We start from the raw sequence: 17,720 nt of genomic DNA on the forward strand, positions 1-17,720 counted from the left end.
TTCTTAATATTGTGTATTACAGTACTTAAATATAGGTATGGATTCAAATCTCACTTCTGACAACATTTTCTCAATATTGTGTGTTGTGGTATTTAAATATAGGAGTGAAAAAGTTTTGTTTTTGTTTAGATATTTTACGGGTATTTAGTAAAAATGACCGAGTGCCCAGATTTAAGAATAAATATTTTCACAATATTGTGTGCTATGGTCTATAAATATAGGCATGGATTAAAATCTCACTTCTGGTAACTGCTGATATTCACTATCAATCATGTAGAAATATAGCCTATAACGACACCAAGTATGCCATCAAATTAAGAAAGCATCTGAACCTTAGCTGTTGCAACCAGGAAAGGACTCAAATGCTTAGAAGGTCATCTGAAGAGCACTTAAAAGCTGCGACCATGAAGGGACTCAAACCCTCAATCTTCTGATTTGAAGTCAGACGCCTTATCCATAAGGCCACACGGTCTCACATGTTCCTAATTGTTGGAAAATGTTGAGTTCCTGGAGCCTAGCAGAAAAAGATTTTTTTTATACATTTTTAGGTATTTTGTAAAAATGACCGAGTGCCCAAATTTATAAAAAAACATTTTCTTAATATTGTGTATTACAGTACTTAAATATAGGTATGGATTCAAATCTCACTTCTGACAACATTTTCTCAATATTGTGTGTTGTGGTACTTAAATATAGGAGTGAAAAAGTTTTGTTTTTTTTTAGATATTTACGGGTATTTAGTAAAAATGACCGAGTGCCCAGATTTAAGAATAAATATTTTGACAATATTGTGTGTTATGGTCTATAAATATAGGCATGGATTAAAATCTCACTTCTGGTAACTGCTCACTAGCCATATAAAAATATTCACTATCAATCATGTAGAAATATAGCCTATAACGACACCAAGTACGTCATCAAATTAAGAAATCATCTGAACCTTAGCTGTTGCAACCAGGAAAGGACTCAAATGCTTAGAAGGTCATCTGAAGAGCACTTAAAAGCTGCGACCATGAAGGGACTCGAACCCTCAATCTTCTGATTTGAAGTCAGACGCCTTATCTATTAGGCCACACGGTCTCACATGTTCCTAATTTTTGGAAAATGTTGAGCTCCTGGAGCCTAGCAGAAAAAGATTTATTTTATACATTTTTAGGTATTTTGTAAAAATGACCGAGTGCCCAAATGTATAAAAAAAGCATTTTCTTAATATTGTGTATTACAGTACTTAAATATAGGTATGGATTCAAATCTCACTTCTGATAACATTTTCTCAATATTGTGTGTTGTGGTATTTAAATATAGGAGTGAAAAAGTTTTGTTTTTTATCAGATATTTACGGGTATTTAGTAAAAATGACCGAGTGCCCAGATTTAAGAATAAATATTTTGACAATATTGTGTGTTATGGTCTATAAATATAGGCATGGATTAAAATCTCACTTCTGGTAACTGCTGACTAGCCATATAAAAATATTCACTATCAATCATGTAGAAATATAGCCTATAACGACACCAAGTACGTCATAAAATTAAGAAAGCATCTGAACCTTAGCTGTTGCAACCAGGAAAGGACTCAAATGCTTAGAAGGTCATCTGAAGAGCACTTAAAAGCTGTGACCATGAAGGGTCTCGAACCCTCAATCTTCTGATTCGAAGTCAGACGCCTTATCTATTAGGCCACATGGTCTCACATGTTCCTAATTTTTGGAAAATGTTGAGTTCCTGGAGCCTAGCAGAAAAAGATTTTTTTTTATACATTTTTAGGTATTTTGTAAAAATGACCGAGTGCCCAAATTTATAAAAAAACATTTTCTTAATATTGGGCACTCGGTCATTTTTACAGTACTTAAATATAGGTATGGATTCAAATCTCACTTCTGACAACATTTTCTCAATATTGTGTGTTGTGGTATTTAAATATAGGAGTAAAAAGTTTTGTTTTTTTTTAGATATTTACGGGTATTTAGTAAAAATGACCGAGTGCCCAGATTTAAGAATAAATATTTTCACAATATTGTGTGTTATGGTCTATAAATATAGGCATGGATTAAAATCTCACTTCTGGTAACTGCTGACTAGCCATATAAAAATATTCACTATCAATCATGTAGAAATATAGCCTATAACGACACCAAGTACGTCATCAAATTAAGAAAGCATCTGAACCTTAGCTGTTGCAACCAGGAAAGGACTCAAATGCTTAGAAGGTCATCTATATTCATCAATATTTTTTTTATACATTTTTAGGTATTTTGTAAAAATGACCGAGTGCCCAAATTTATAAAAAAACATTTTCTTAATATTGTGTATTACAGTACTTAAATATAGGTATGGATTCAAATCTCACTTCTGACAACATTTTCTCAATATTGTGTGTTGTGGTATTTAAATATAGGAGTGAAAAAGTTTTTTTTTTTTTAGATATTTACGGGTATTTAGTAAAAATGACCGAGTGCCCAGATTTAAGAATAAATATTTTGACAATATTGTGTGTTATGGTCTATAAATATAGGCATGGATTAAAATCTCACTTCTGGTAACTGCTGACTAGCCATATAAAAATATTCACTATCAATCATGTAGAAATATAGCCTATAACGACACCAAGTACGTCATCAAATTAAGAAAGCATCTGAACCTTAGCTGTTGCAACCAGGAAAGGACTATAAATATAGGTATGGATTAAAATCTCACTTCTGGTAACTGCTGACTAGCCATATAAAAATATTCACTATCAATCATGTAGAAATATAGCCTATAACGACACCAAGTACGTCATCAAATTAAGAAAGCATCTGAACCTTAGCTGTTGCAACCAGGAAAGGACTCAAATGCTTAGAAGGTCATCTGAAGAGCACTTAAAAGCTGCGACCATGAAGGGTCTTGAACCCTCAATCTTCTGATTCGAAGTCAGACGCCTTATCTATTAGGCCACACGGTCTCACATGTTCCTAATTGTTGGAAAATGTTGAGTTCCTGGAGCCTAGCAGAAAAAGATTTTTTTTATACATTTTTAGGTATTTTGTAAAAATGACCGAGTGCCCAAATTTATAAAAAAACATTTTCTTAATATTGTGTATTACAGTACTTAAATATAGGTATGGATTTAAATCACACTTCTGACAACATTTTCTCAATATTGTGTGTTGTGGTATTTAAATATAGGAGTGAAAAAGTTTTGTTTTTTATCAGATATTTACGGGTATTTAGTAAAAATGACCGAGTGCCCAGATTTAAGAATAAATATTTTGACAATATTGTGTGTTATGGTCTATAAATATAGGCATGGATTAAAATCTCACTTCTGGTAACTGCTTACTAGCCATATAAGAATATCCACTATTAATCATGTAGAAATATAGCCTATAACGACACCAAGTACGTCATAAAATTAAGAAAGCATCTGAACCTTAGCTGTTGCAACCAGGAAAGGACTCAAATGCTTAGAAGGTCATCTGAAGAGCACTTAAAAGCTGCGACCATGAAGGGACTCAAACCCTAAATCTTCTGATTCGAAGTCAGACGCCTTATCCATTATGCCACACGGTCTCACATGTTCCTAGTTGTTGGAAAATGTTGAGTTCCTGGAGCCTAGCAGAAAAAGATTTTTTTTATACATTTTTAGGTATTTTGTAAAAATGACCGAGTGCCCAAATTTATAAAAAAACATTTTCTTAATATTGTGTATTACAGTACTTAAATATAGGTATGGATTCAAATCACACTTCTGACAACATTTTCTCAATATTGTGTGTTGTGGTATTTAAATATAGGAGTAAAAAGTTTTGTTTTTTTTTTGATATTTACGGGTATTTAGTAAAAATGACCGAGTGCCCAGATTTAAGAATAAATATATTCACAATATTGTGTGTTATGGTCTATAAATCTAGGCATGGATTAAAATCTCACTTCTGGTAACTGCTTACTAGCCATATAAGAATATCCACTATTAATCATGTAGAAATATAGCCTATAACGACACCAAGTACGTCATAAAATTAAGAAAGCATCTGAACCTTAGCTGTTGCAACCAGGAAAGGACTCAAATGCTTAGAAGGTCATCTGAAGAGCACTTAAAAGCTGCGACCATGAAGGGTCTCAAACCCTCAATCTTCTGATTCGAAGTCAGACGCCTTATCTATTAGGCCACACGGTCTCACATGTTCCTAATTGTTGGAAAATATTGAGTTCCTGGAGCCTAGCAGAAAAAGATTTTTTTTATACATTTTTAGGTATTTTGTAAAAATGACCGAGTGCCCAAATTTATAAAAAAACATTTTCTTAATATTGTGTATTACAGTACTTAAATATAGGTATGGATTCAAATCACACTTCTGACAACATTTTCTCAATATTGTGTGTTGTGGTATTTAAATATAGGAGTGAAAAAGTTTTGTTTTTTATCAGATATTTACGGGTATTTAGTAAAAATGACCGAGTGCCCAGATTTAAGAATAAATATTTTGACAATATTGTGTGTTATGGTCTATAAATATAGGCATGGATTAAAATCTCACTTCTGGTAACTGCTTACTAGCCATATAAGAATATCCACTATTAATCATGTAGAAATATAGCCTATAACGACACCAAGTACGTCATAAAATTAAGAAAGCATCTGAACCTTAGCTGTTGCAACCAGGAAAGGACTCAAATGCTTAGAAGGTCATCTGAAGAGCACTTAAAAGCTGCGCCCATGAAGGGACTCAAACCCTAAATCTTCTGATTCGAAGTCAGACGCCTTATCCATTAGGCCACACGGTCTCACATGTTCCTAATTGTTGGAAAATGTTGAGTTCCTGGAGCCTAGCAGAAAAATATTTTTTTTATACATTTTTAGGTATTTTGTAAAAATGACCGAGTGCCCAAATTTATAAAGAAACATTTTCTTAATATTGTGTATTACAGTACTTAAATATAGGTATGGATTCAAATCTCACTTCTGACAACATTTTCTCAATATTGTGTGTTGTGGTATTTAAATATAGGAGTGAAAAAGTTTTTGTTTTTTTTAGATATTTACGGGTATTTAGTAAAAATGACCGAGTGCCCAGATTTAAGAATAAATATTTTCACAATATTGTGTGTTATGGTCTATAAATATAGGCATGGATTAAAATCTCACTTCTGGTAACTGCTGACTAGCCATATAAAAATATTCACTATCAATCACGTAGAAAAATAGCCTATAACGACAGCAAGTATGTCATCAAATTAAGAAAGCATCTGAACCTTAGCTGTTGCAACCAGGAAAGGACTCAAATGCTTAGAAGGTCATCTGAAGAGCACTTAAAAGCTGCGACCATGAAGGCACTCGACCCCTCAATCTTCTGATTCGAAGTCGGACACCTTATCCATTAGGCCACATGGTCTCACATGTTCCAAAGTTTAGGGAAAATGTTGAGTTCCTGGAGCCTAGCAGAAAAATATTTTTTTTATACATTTTTAGGTATTTTGTAAAAATGACCGAGTGCCCAAATTTATAAAGAAACATTTTCTTAATATTGTGTATTACAGTACTTAAATATAGGTATGGATTCAAATCTCACTTCTGACAACATTTTCTCAATATTGTGTGTTGTGGTATTTAAATATAGGAGTGAAAAAGTTTTTGTTTTTTTTAGATATTTACGGGTATTTAGTAAAAATGACCGAGTGCCCAGATTTAAGAATAAATATTTTCACAATATTGTGTGTTATGGTCTATAAATATAGGCATGGATTAAAATCTCACTTCTGGTAACTGCTGACTAGCCATATAAAAATATTCACTATCAATCATGTAGAAATATAGCCTATAACAACACCAAGTATGTCATAAAATTAAGAAAGCATCTGAACCTTAGCTGTTGCAACCAGGAAAGGACTCAAATGCTTAGAAGGTCATCTGAAGAGCACTTAAAAGCTGCGCCCATGAAGGGACTCAAACCCTAAATCTTCTGATTCGAAGTCAGACGCCTTATCCATTAGGCCACACGGTCTCACATGTTCCTAATTGTTGGAAAATGTTGAGTTCCTGGAGCCTAGCAGAAAAATATTTTTTTTATACATTTTTAGGTATTTTGTAAAAATGACCGAGTGCCCAAATTTATAAAAAACATTTTCTTAATATTGTGTATTACAGTACTTAAATATAGGTATGGATTCAAATCCCACTTCTGATAACATTTTCTCAATAATGTGTGTTGTGGTATTTAAATATAGGAGTGAAAAAGTTTTGTTTTTTTTTAGATATTTACGGGTATTTAGTAAAAATGACCGAGTGCCCAGATTTGAGAATAAATATTTTCACAATATTGTGTGTTATGGTCTATAAATATAGGCATGGATTAAAATCTCACTTCTGGTAACTGCTGACTAGCCATATAAAAATATTCACTATCAATCATGTAGAAATATAGCCTATAACAACACCAAGTATGTCATCAAATTAAGAAAGCATCTGAAACTTAGCTGTTGCAACCAGGAAAGGACTAAAATGCTTAGAAGGTCATCTGAAGAGCACTTAAAAGCTGCGACCATGAAGGGACTCGAACCCTCAATCTTCTGATCCGAAGTCAGATGCCTTATCCATTAGGCCACACAGTCTCACATGTTCCAAAGTTTAGGGAAAATGTTGAGTTCCTGGAGCCTAGCAGAAAAAGATTTATTTTATACATTTTTAGGTATTTTGTAAAAATGACCGAGTGCCCAAATGTATAAAAAAAGCATTTTCTTAATATTGTGTATTACAGTACTTAAATATAGGTATGGATTCAAATCTCACTTCTGATAACATTTTCTCAATATTGTGTGTTGTGGTATTTAAATATAGGAGTGAAAAAGTTTTTGTTTTTTTTAGATATTTAAGGGTATTTAGTAAAAATGACTGAGTGCCCAGATTTAAGAATAAATATTTTCACAATATTGTGTGTTATGGTCTATAAATATAGGCATGGATTAAAATCTCACTTCTGGTAACTAATGACTAGCCATATAAAAATATTCACTATCAATCATGTAGAAATATAGCCTATAACGACACCAAGTATGTCATCAAATTTAGAAAGCATCTGAACCTTAGCTGTTGCAACCAGGAAAGGACTAAAATGCTTAGAAGGTCATCTGAAGAGCACTTAAAAGCTGCGACCATGAAGGGACTCGAACCCTCAATCTTCTGATCCGAAGTCAGACGCCTTATCCATTAAGCCACACGGTCTCACATGTTCCTAATTTTTGGAAAATGTTGAGTTCCTGGAGCCTAGCAGAAAAAGGTTTTTTTTATACATTTTTAGGTGTTTTGTAAAAATGACCGAGTGCCCAAATTTATAAAAAAACATTTTCTTAATATTGTGTATTACAGTACTTAAATGTAGGTATGGATTCAAATCTCACTTCTGATAACATTTTCTCAATATTGTGTGTTGTGGTATTTAAATATAGGAGTGAAAAAGTTTTTTGTTTTTTTAGGTATTTACGGGTATTTAGTAAAAATGACCGAGTGCCCAGATTTAAGAATAAATATTTTCACAATATTGTGTGTTATGGTCTATAAATGTAGGCATGGATTAAAATCTCACTTCTGGTAACTGCTGACTAGCCATATAAAAATATTCACTATCAATCATGTAGAAATATAGCCTATAACGACACCAAGTATGTCATCAAATTAAGAAAGCATCTGAACCTTAGCTGTTGCAACCAGGAAAGGACTAAAATGCTTATAAGGTCATCTGAAGAGCACTTAAAAGCTGCGACCATGAAGGGACTCGAACCCTCAATCTTCTGATCCCAAGTCAGACGCCTTATCCTTTAGGCCACACGGTCTCACATGTTCCTAATTTTTGGAAAATGTTGAGTTCCCGGAGCCTAGCAGAAAAAGGTTTTTTTTATAAATTTTTAGGTGTTTTGTAAAAATGACCGAGTGCCCAAATTTATAAAAAAACATTTTCTTAATATTGTGTATTACAGTCCTTTAATATAGGTATGGATTCAAATCTCACTTCTGATAACATTTTCTCAATATTGTGTGTTGTGGTATTTAAATATAGGAGTGAAAAAGTTTTTTTTTTTTTTAGATATTTACGGGTATTTAGTAAAAATGACCGAGTGCCCAGATTTAAGAATAAATATTTTCACAATATTGTGTGTTATGGTCTATAAATATAGGCATGGATTAAAATCTCACTTCTGGTAACTGCTGACTAGCCATATAAAAATATTCACTATCAATCATGTAGAAATATAGCCTATAACGACACCAAGTATGTCATCAAATTTAGAAAGCATCTGAACCTTAGCTGTTGCAACCAGGAAAGGACTAAAATGCTTAGAAGGTCATCTGAAGAGCACTTAAAAGCTGCGACCATGAAGGGACTCGAACCCTCAATCTTCTGATTCGAAGTCAGACGCCTTATCCATTAGGCCACACGGTCTCACATGTTCCTAATTTTTGGAAAATGTTGAGCTCCTGGAGCCTAGCAGAAAAAGATTTATTTTATACATTTTTAGGTATTTTGTAAAAATGACCGAGTGCCCAAATTTATAAAAAAACATTTTCTTATTATTGTGTATTACAGTACTTAAATGTAGGTATGGATTCAAATCTCACTTCTGATAACATTTTCTCAATATTGTGTGTTGTGGTATTTAAATATAGGAGTGAAAAAGTTTTTGTTTTTTTTAGATATTTACGGGTATTTAGTAAAAATGACCGAGTGCCCAGATTTAAGAATAAATATTTTCACAATATTGTGTGTTATGGTCTATAAATATAGGCATGGATTAAAATCTCACTTCTGGTAACTGCTGACTAGCCATATAAAAATATTCACTATCAATCATGTAGAAATATAGCCTATAACGACACCAAGTATGTCATCAAATTAAGAAAGCATCTGAACCTTAGCTGTTGCAACCAGGAAAGGACTAAAATGCTTATAAGGTCATCTGAAGAGCACCTAAAAGCTGCGACCATGAAGGGACTCGAACCCTCAATCTTCTGATTCAAAGTCAGACGCCTTATCCATTAGGCCACACGGTCTCACATGTTCCTAATTTTTGGAAAATGTTGAGCTCCTGGAGCCTAGCAGAAAAAGATTTATTTTATACATTTTTAGGTATTTTGTAAAAATGACCGAGTGCCCAAATGTATAAAAAAAGCATTTTCTTAATATTGTGTATTACAGTACTTAAATATAGGTATGGATTCAAATCTCACTTCTGATAACATTTTCTCAATATTGTGTGTTGTGGTATTTAAATATAGGAGTGAAAAAGTTTTGGTTTTTTTTAGATATTTACGGGTATTTAGTAAAAATGACCGAGTGCCCAGATTTAAGAATAAATATTTTCACAATATTGTGTGTTATGGTCTATAAATATAGGCATGGATTAAAATCTCACTTCTGGTAACTGCTGACTAGCCATATAAAAATATTCACTATCAATCATGTAGAAATATAGCCTATAACGACACCAAGTATGTCATCAAATTTAGAAAGCATCTGAACCTTAGCTGTTGCAACCAGGAAAGGACTAAAATGCTTAGAAGGTCATCTGAAGAGCACTTAAAAGCTGCGACCATGAAGGGACTCGAACCCTCAATCTTCTGATCCGAAGTCAGACGCCTTATCCATTAAGCCACACGGTCTCACATGTTCCTAATTTTTGGAAAATGTTGAGTTCCTGGAGCCTAGCAGAAAAAGGTTTTTTTTATACATTTTTAGGTATTTTGTAAAAATGACCGAGTGCCCAAATTTATAAAAAAACATTTTCTTATTATTGTGTATTACAGTACTTAAATGTAGGTATGGATTCAAATTTCACTTCTGATAACATTTTCTCAATATTGTGTGTTGTGGTATTTAAATATAGGAGTGAAAAAGTTTTTGTTTTTTTTAGATATTTACGGGTATTTAGTAAAAATGACCGAGTGCCCAGATTTAAGAATAAATATTTTCACAATATTGTGTGTTATGGTCTATAAATGTAGGCATGGATTAAAATCTCACTTCTGGTAACTGCTGACTAGCCATATAAAAATATTCACTATCAATCATGTAGAAATATAGCCTATAACGACACCAAGTATGTCATCAAATTAAGAAAGCATCTGAACCTTAGCTGTTGCAACCAGGAAAGGACTAAAATGCTTATAAGGTCATCTGAAGAGCACTTAAAAGCTGCGACCATGAAGGGACTCGAACCCTCAATCTTCTGATCCCAAGTCAGACGCCTTATCCTTTAGGCCACACGGTCTCACATGTTCCTAATTTTTGGAAAATGTTGAGTTCCCGGAGCCTAGCAGAAAAAGGTTTTTTTTATAAATTTTTAGGTGTTTTGTAAAAATGACCGAGTGCCCAAATTTATAAAAAAACATTTTCTTAATATTGTGTATTACAGTCCTTTAATATAGGTATGGATTCAAATCTCACTTCTGATAACATTTTCTCAATATTGTGTGTTGTGGTATTTAAATATAGGAGTGAAAAAGTTTTGTTTTTTTTTAGATATTTACGGGTATTTAGTAAAAATGACCGAGTGCCCAGATTTAAGAATAAATATTTTCACAATATTGTGTGTTATGGTCTATAAATATAGGCATGGATTAAAATCTCACTTCTGGTAACTGCTGACTAGCCATATAAAAATATTCACTATCAATCATGTAGAAATATAGCCTATAACGACACCAAGTATGTCATCAAATTTAGAAAGCATCTGAACCTTAGCTGTTGCAACCAGGAAAGGACTAAAATGCTTAGAAGGTCATCTGAAGAGCACTTAAAAGCTGCGACCATGAAGGGACTCGAACCCTCAATCTTCTGATTCGAAGTCAGACGCCTTATCCATTAGGCCACACGGTCTCACATGTTCCTAATTTTTGGAAAATGTTGAGCTCCTGGAGCCTAGCAGAAAAAGATTTATTTTATACATTTTTAGGTATTTTGTAAAAATGACCGAGTGCCCAAATTTATAAAAAAACATTTTCTTATTATTGTGTATTACAGTACTTAAATGTAGGTATGGATTCAAATCTCACTTCTGATAACATTTTCTCAATATTGTGTGTTGTGGTATTTAAATATAGGAGTGAAAAAGTTTTTGTTTTTTTTAGATATTTACGGGTATTTAGTAAAAATGACCGAGTGCCCAGATTTAAGAATAAATATTTTCACAATATTGTGTGTTATGGTCTATAAATATAGGCATGGATTAAAATCTCACTTCTGGTAACTGCTGACTAGCCATATAAAAATATTCACTATCAATCATGTAGAAATATAGCCTATAACGACACCAAGTATGTCATCAAATTAAGAAAGCATCTGAACCTTAGCTGTTGCAACCAGGAAAGGACTAAAATGCTTATAAGGTCATCTGAAGAGCACCTAAAAGCTGCGACCATGAAGGGACTCGAACCCTCAATCTTCTGATTCAAAGTCAGACGCCTTATCCATTAGGCCACACGGTCTCACATGTTCCTAATTTTTGGAAAATGTTGAGCTCCTGGAGCCTAGCAGAAAAAGATTTATTTTATACATTTTTAGGTATTTTGTAAAAATGACCGAGTGCCCAAATGTATAAAAAAAGCATTTTCTTAATATTGTGTATTACAGTACTTAAATATAGGTATGGATTCAAATCTCACTTCTGATAACATTTTCTCAATATTGTGTGTTGTGGTATTTAAATATAGGAGTGAAAAAGTTTTGGTTTTTTTTAGATATTTACGGGTATTTAGTAAAAATGACCGAGTGCCCAGATTTAAGAATAAATATTTTCACAATATTGTGTGTTATGGTCTATAAATATAGGCATGGATTAAAATCTCACTTCTGGTAACTGCTGACTAGCCATATAAAAATATTCACTATCAATCATGTAGAAATATAGCCTATAACGACACCAAGTATGTCATCAAATTTAGAAAGCATCTGAACCTTAGCTGTTGCAACCAGGAAAGGACTAAAATGCTTAGAAGGTCATCTGAAGAGCACTTAAAAGCTGCGACCATGAAGGGACTCGAACCCTCAATCTTCTGATCCGAAGTCAGACGCCTTATCCATTAAGCCACACGGTCTCACATGTTCCTAATTTTTGGAAAATGTTGAGTTCCTGGAGCCTAGCAGAAAAAGGTTTTTTTTATACATTTTTAGGTATTTTGTAAAAATGACCGAGTGCCCAAATTTATAAAAAAACATTTTCTTATTATTGTGTATTACAGTACTTAAATGTAGGTATGGATTCAAATCTCACTTCTGATAACATTTTCTCAATATTGTGTGTTGTGGTATTTAAATATAGGAGTGAAAAAGTTTTTGTTTTTTTTAGATATTTACGGGTATTTAGTAAAAATGACCGAGTGCCCAGATTTAAGAATAAATATTTTCACAATATTGTGTGTTATGGTCTATAAATATAGGCATGGATTAAAATCTCACTTCTGGTAACTGCTGACTAGCCATATAAAAATATTCACTATCAATCATGTAGAAATATAGCCTATAACGACACCAAGTATGTCATCAAATTAAGAAAGCATCTGAACCTTAGCTGTTGCAACCAGGAAAGGACTAAAATGCTTATAAGGTCATCTGAAGAGCACCTAAAAGCTGCGACCATGAAGGGACTCGAACCCTCAATCTTCTGATTCAAAGTCAGACGCCTTATCCATTAGGCCACACGGTCTCACATGTTCCTAATTTTTGGAAAATGTTGAGTTCCTGGAGCCTAGCAGAAAAAGATTTATTTTATACATTTTTAGGTATTTTGTAAAAATGACCGAGTGCCCAAATGTATAAAAAAGCATTTTCTTAATATTGTGTATTACAGTCCTTTAATATAGGTATGGATTCAAATCTCACTTCTGATAACATTTTCTCAATATTGTGTGTTGTGGTATTTAAATATAGGAGTGAAAAAGTTTTTTGTTTTTTTAGATACTTACGGGTATTTAGTAAAAATGACCGAGTGCCCAGATTTAAGAATAAATATTTTCACAATATTGTGTGCTATGGTCTATAAATATAGGCATGGATTAAAATCTCACTTCTGGTAACTAATGACTAGCCATATAAAAATATTCACTATCAATCATGTAGAAATATAGCCTATAACGACACCAAGTATGTCATCAAATTAAGAAAGCATCTGAACCTTAGCTGTTGCAACCAGGAAAGGACTCAAATGCTTAGAAGGTCATCTGAAGAGCACTTAAAAGCTGCGACCATGAAGGGACTCGAACCCTCAATCTTCTGATTCGAAGTCAGACGCCTTATCCATTAGGCCACACGGTCTCACATGTTCCTAATTTTTGGAAAATGTTGAGCTCCTGGAGCCTAGCAGAAAAAGATTTATTTTATACATTTTTAGGTATTTTGTAAAAATGACCGAGTGCCCAAATGTATAAAAAAAGCATTTTCTTAATATTGTGTATTACAGTACTTAAATATAGGTATGGATTCAAATCTCACTTCTGATAACATTTTCTCAATATTGTGTGTTGTGGTATTTAAATATAGGAGTGAAAAAGTTTTTGTTTTTTTTAGATATTTAAGGGTATTTAGTAAAAATGACTGAGTGCCCAGATTTAAGAATAAATATTTTCACAATATTGTGTGTTATGGTCTATAAATATAGGCATGGATTAAAATCTCACTTCTGGTAACTAATGACTAGCCATATAAAAATATTCACTATCAATCATGTAGAAATATAGCCTATAACGACACCAAGTATGTCATCAAATTAAGAAAGCATCTGAACCTTAGCTGTTGCAACCAGGAAAGGACTCAAATGCTTAGAAGGTCATCTGAAGAGCACTTAAAAGCTGCGACCATGAAGGGACTCGAACCCTCAATCTTCTGATTCGAAGTCAGACGCCTTATCCATTAGGCCACACGGTCTCACATGTTCCTAATTTTTGGAAAATGTTGAGCTCCTGGAGCCTAGCAGAAAAAGATTTATTTTATACATTTTTAGGTATTTTGTAAAAATGACCGAGTGCCCAAATGTATAAAAAAAGCATTTTCTTAATATTGTGTATTACAGTACTTAAATATAGGTATGGATTCAAATCTCACTTCTGATAACATTTTCTCAATATTGTGTGTTGTGGTATTTAAATATAGGAGTGAAAAAGTTTTGTTTTTTTTTAGATATTTACGGGTATTTAGTAAAAATGACCGAGTGCCCAGATTTAAGAATAAATATTTTCACAATATTGTGTGCTATGGTCTATAAATATAGGCATGGATTAAAATCTCACTTCTGGTAACTGCTGATATTCACTATCAATCATGTAGAAATATAGCCTATAACGACACCAAGTATGCCATCAAATTAAGAAAGCATCTGAACCCTAGCTGTTGCAACCAGAAAAGGACTCAAATGCTTAGAAGGTCATCTGAAGAGCACTTAAAGGGTGCGGCCATGAAGGGACTCGAACCCTCAATCTTCTGATCCGAAGTCAGATGCCTTATCCATTAGGCCACACGGTCTCACATGTTCCTAATTTTTGGAAAATGTTGAGTTCCTGGCGCCTAGCAGAAAAAGATTTTTTTTATACATTTTTAGGTATTTTGTAAAAATGACCGAGTGCCCAAATTTATAAAAAAACATTTTCTTAATATTGTGTATTACAGTACTTAAATATAGGTATGGATTCAAATCTCACTTCTGATAACATTTTCTCAATATTGTGTGTTGTGGTATTTAAATATAGGAGTGAAAAAGTTTTTGTTTTTTTTTAGATATTTACGGGTATTTAGTAAAAATGACCGAGTGCCCAGATTTAAGAATAAATATTTTCACAATATTGTGTGCTATGGTCTATAAATATAGACATGGATTAAAATCTCACTTCTGGTAACTGCTGACTAGCCATATAAAAATATTCACTATCAATCATGTAGAAATATAGCCTATAACGACACCAAGTACGTCATCAAATTAAGAAAGCATCTGAACCTTAGCTGTTGCAACCAGGAAAGGACTCAAATGCTTAGAAGGTCATCTGAAGAGCACTTAAAAGGTGCGGCCATGAAGGGACTCGAACCCTCAATCTTCTGATCCGAAGTCAGACGCCTTATCCATTAGGCCACACGGTCTCACATGTTCCTAATTTTTGGAAAATGTTGAGTTCCTGGCGCCTAGCAGAAAAATATTTTTTTTATACATTTTTAGGTATTTTGTAAAAATGACCGAGTGCCCAAATTTATAAAAAAACATTTTCTTAATATTGTGTATTACAGTACTTAAATATAGGTATGGATTCAAATCTCACTTCTGATAACATTTTCTCAATATTGTGTGTTGTGGTATTTAAATATAGGAGAGAAAAAGTTTTGTTTTTTTTTAGATATTTTACGGGTATTTAGTAAAAATGACCGAGTGCCCAGATTTAAGAATAAATATTTTCACAATATTGTGTGCTATGGTCTATAAATATAGGCATGGATTAAAATCTCACTTCTGGTAACTGCTGATATTCACTATCAATCATGTAGAAATATAGCCTATAACGACACCAAGTATGCCATCAAATTAAGAAAGCATCTGAACCTTAGCTGTGGCAACCAGAAAAGGACTCAAATGCTTAGAAGGTCATCTGAAGAGCACTTAAAGGGTGCGGCCATGAAGGGACTCGAACCCTCAATCTTCTGATCCGAAGTCAGATGCCTTATCCATTAGGCCACACGGTCTCACATGTTCCTCATTTTTGGAAAATGTTGAGTTCCTGGCGCCTAGCAGAAAAATATTTTTTTTATACATTTTTAGGTATTTTGTATAAATGACCGAGTGCCCAAATTTATAAAAAAACATTTTCTTAATATTGTGTATTACAGTACTTAAATATAGGTATGGATTCAAATCTCACTTCTGATAAAATTTTCTCAATATTGTGTGTTGTGGTATTTAACCCCTTCACGCTCCTTGACGTACTATTACGTCATGGCAGCTCTATCGTTCGCGCTCCATGCCGTAATAGTACGTCTTGCAGTTAGAACAGCGGTGCGCGCGCCCGGCGCGTTCATGCGCTGTGATAGCTGCTGTTTCTGACAGCAGGCTATCACGGCATAATGGGACGGGACCATTTACTATGGTCCCGCCTCGCCGATCGCCGCTATTGGCTAGTCAGTGAGTAACTAGCCAATAGCAGCGATCGGTCTCATTCAGCACAGCAGTGCTCGAGCCCGGCGTTCCTGAGCTGTGATAGCTGCTGTTTCTGACAGCATGCTATCACAGCATAATGGGCCGGGACCATTTACTATGGTCCCGCCTCGCCGATCGCCGCTATTGGCTAGTCAGTGAGTAACTAGCCAATAGCAGCGATCATTCTCGTCACTTCCTCTCTCTGACCTCACATCCTGCTGCAACCGCCCTGAACGCCCTGTTGGAGTTAGCGAGGCGTTGAGATCGGTTGTGAGCAGAGAGTCAGAGAGAAAAGAAGTGAAAAAAAGTGAAAAAAAGTTTCTAAAACAACGTTTTTTTTGCTTCCCACCACCCCATCCACTACCCACTCCTGTTCCCTTCCTCTTTGAGTTCTACCCACGTTTTTTGGTCAGTGATCTCCTATCACTGACCACTTTTCAGTCTTCAGGACCACATTTCTTGGTCCCTGGGGATTTTTTTTTCATTTTTTTCTATATAAAACATAAAACAAAAAAAAAAATATAAAAAGAAAAAAAAGAAACAAAAAAAAATAGTTAGTTTAGCCAATTTTGAAAATTTAACTGGTTAGTTTAGTATTAGCCCCTTCCCGCTCCTTGACGTACTATTACGTCATGGCAGCTCTATCGTTCGCGCTCCATGCCGTAATAGTACGTCTTGCAGTTAGAACAGCGGTGCGCGCGCCCGGCGCGTTCATGCGCTGTGATAGCTGCTGTTTCTGACAGCAGGCTATCACGGCATAATGGGACGGGACCATTTACTATGGTCCCGCCTCGCCGATCGCCGCTATTGGCTAGTCAGTGAGTAACTAGCCAATAGCAGCGATCGGTCTCATTCAGCACAGCAGTGCTCGAGCCCGGCGTTCCTGAGCTGTGATAGCTGCTGTTTCTGACAGCATGCTATCACAGCATAATGGGCCGGGACCATTTACTATGGTCCCGCCTCGCCGATCGCCGCTATTGGCTAGTCAGTGAGTAACTAGCCAATAGCAGCGATCATTCTCGTCACTTCCTCTCTCTGACCTCACATCCTGCTGCAACCGCCCTGAACGCCCTGTTGGAGTTAGCGAGGCGTTGAGATCGGTTGTGAGCAGAGAGTCAGAGAGAAAAGAAGTGAAAAAAAGTGAAAAAAAGTTTCTAAAACAACGTTTTTTTTGCTTCCCACCACCCCATCCACTACCCACTCCTGTTCCCTTCCTCTTTGAGTTCTACCCACGTTTTTTGGTCAGTGATCTCCTATCACTGACCACTTTTCAGTCTTCAGGACCACATTTCTTGGTCCCTGGGGATTTTTTTTTCATTTTTTTCTATATAAAACATAAAACAAAAAAAAAAATATAAAAAGAAAAAAAAGAAACAAAAAAAAATAGTTAGTTTAGCCAATTTTGAAAATTTAACTGGTTAGTTTAGTATTAGCCCCTTCCCGCTCCTTGACGTACTATTACGTCATGGCAGCTCTATCGTTCGCGCTCCATGCCGTAATAGTACGTCTTGCAGTTAGAACAGCGGTGCGCGCGCCCGGCGCGTTCATGCGCTGTGATAGCTGCTGTTTCTGACAGCAGGC

The 17,720-nt window shown here is 34.6% G+C and overlaps 18 non-coding genes across 18 annotated transcripts; all 18 read right to left on the reverse strand.

Moving 5' to 3' along the window:
* Nucleotides 1–1,616: 1,616 nt before the first annotated feature.
* TRNAR-UCG (transfer RNA arginine (anticodon UCG)) lies at nt 1,617–1,689 on the reverse strand. The gene has a single exon. It is a non-coding gene; the product is annotated as a tRNA-Arg (tRNA).
* A 1,181-nt stretch (nt 1,690–2,870) lies between these two features.
* TRNAR-UCG (transfer RNA arginine (anticodon UCG)) lies at nt 2,871–2,943 on the reverse strand. Its single transcript has one exon. It is a non-coding gene; the product is annotated as a tRNA-Arg (tRNA).
* Nucleotides 2,944–6,517: 3,574 nt separating this feature from the next.
* TRNAR-UCG (transfer RNA arginine (anticodon UCG)) lies at nt 6,518–6,590 on the reverse strand. Its single transcript has one exon. It is a non-coding gene; the product is annotated as a tRNA-Arg (tRNA).
* Nucleotides 6,591–7,127: 537 nt separating this feature from the next.
* TRNAR-UCG (transfer RNA arginine (anticodon UCG)) lies at nt 7,128–7,200 on the reverse strand. The gene has a single exon. It is a non-coding gene; the product is annotated as a tRNA-Arg (tRNA).
* Nucleotides 7,201–7,735: 535 nt separating this feature from the next.
* TRNAP-UGG (transfer RNA proline (anticodon UGG)) lies at nt 7,736–7,808 on the reverse strand. Its single transcript has one exon. It is a non-coding gene; the product is annotated as a tRNA-Pro (tRNA).
* Nucleotides 7,809–8,343: 535 nt separating this feature from the next.
* TRNAR-UCG (transfer RNA arginine (anticodon UCG)) lies at nt 8,344–8,416 on the reverse strand. Its single transcript has one exon. It is a non-coding gene; the product is annotated as a tRNA-Arg (tRNA).
* Nucleotides 8,417–8,951: 535 nt separating this feature from the next.
* Nucleotides 8,952–9,024, reverse strand: TRNAQ-UUG (transfer RNA glutamine (anticodon UUG)). Its single transcript has one exon. It is a non-coding gene; the product is annotated as a tRNA-Gln (tRNA).
* Nucleotides 9,025–9,560: 536 nt separating this feature from the next.
* TRNAR-UCG (transfer RNA arginine (anticodon UCG)) lies at nt 9,561–9,633 on the reverse strand. Its single transcript has one exon. It is a non-coding gene; the product is annotated as a tRNA-Arg (tRNA).
* Nucleotides 9,634–10,168: 535 nt separating this feature from the next.
* TRNAP-UGG (transfer RNA proline (anticodon UGG)) lies at nt 10,169–10,241 on the reverse strand. The gene has a single exon. It is a non-coding gene; the product is annotated as a tRNA-Pro (tRNA).
* A 535-nt stretch (nt 10,242–10,776) lies between these two features.
* Nucleotides 10,777–10,849, reverse strand: TRNAR-UCG (transfer RNA arginine (anticodon UCG)). The gene has a single exon. It is a non-coding gene; the product is annotated as a tRNA-Arg (tRNA).
* A 535-nt stretch (nt 10,850–11,384) lies between these two features.
* TRNAQ-UUG (transfer RNA glutamine (anticodon UUG)) lies at nt 11,385–11,457 on the reverse strand. The gene has a single exon. It is a non-coding gene; the product is annotated as a tRNA-Gln (tRNA).
* A 536-nt stretch (nt 11,458–11,993) lies between these two features.
* On the reverse strand, nt 11,994–12,066 carry TRNAR-UCG (transfer RNA arginine (anticodon UCG)). Its single transcript has one exon. It is a non-coding gene; the product is annotated as a tRNA-Arg (tRNA).
* Nucleotides 12,067–12,601: 535 nt separating this feature from the next.
* Nucleotides 12,602–12,674, reverse strand: TRNAQ-UUG (transfer RNA glutamine (anticodon UUG)). The gene has a single exon. It is a non-coding gene; the product is annotated as a tRNA-Gln (tRNA).
* Nucleotides 12,675–13,209: 535 nt separating this feature from the next.
* TRNAR-UCG (transfer RNA arginine (anticodon UCG)) lies at nt 13,210–13,282 on the reverse strand. Its single transcript has one exon. It is a non-coding gene; the product is annotated as a tRNA-Arg (tRNA).
* A 536-nt stretch (nt 13,283–13,818) lies between these two features.
* Nucleotides 13,819–13,891, reverse strand: TRNAR-UCG (transfer RNA arginine (anticodon UCG)). The gene has a single exon. It is a non-coding gene; the product is annotated as a tRNA-Arg (tRNA).
* Nucleotides 13,892–14,412: 521 nt separating this feature from the next.
* TRNAR-UCG (transfer RNA arginine (anticodon UCG)) lies at nt 14,413–14,485 on the reverse strand. The gene has a single exon. It is a non-coding gene; the product is annotated as a tRNA-Arg (tRNA).
* Nucleotides 14,486–15,021: 536 nt separating this feature from the next.
* TRNAR-UCG (transfer RNA arginine (anticodon UCG)) lies at nt 15,022–15,094 on the reverse strand. The gene has a single exon. It is a non-coding gene; the product is annotated as a tRNA-Arg (tRNA).
* Nucleotides 15,095–15,615: 521 nt separating this feature from the next.
* TRNAR-UCG (transfer RNA arginine (anticodon UCG)) lies at nt 15,616–15,688 on the reverse strand. The gene has a single exon. It is a non-coding gene; the product is annotated as a tRNA-Arg (tRNA).
* Between the last annotated feature and the right edge of the window lie 2,032 nt (nt 15,689–17,720).

Source organism: Rhinoderma darwinii, chromosome 3 (genome assembly GCF_050947455.1).
Source record: "Rhinoderma darwinii isolate aRhiDar2 chromosome 3, aRhiDar2.hap1, whole genome shotgun sequence".
NCBI classification, from domain to species: Eukaryota; Metazoa; Chordata; class Amphibia; order Anura; family Rhinodermatidae; genus Rhinoderma; species Rhinoderma darwinii.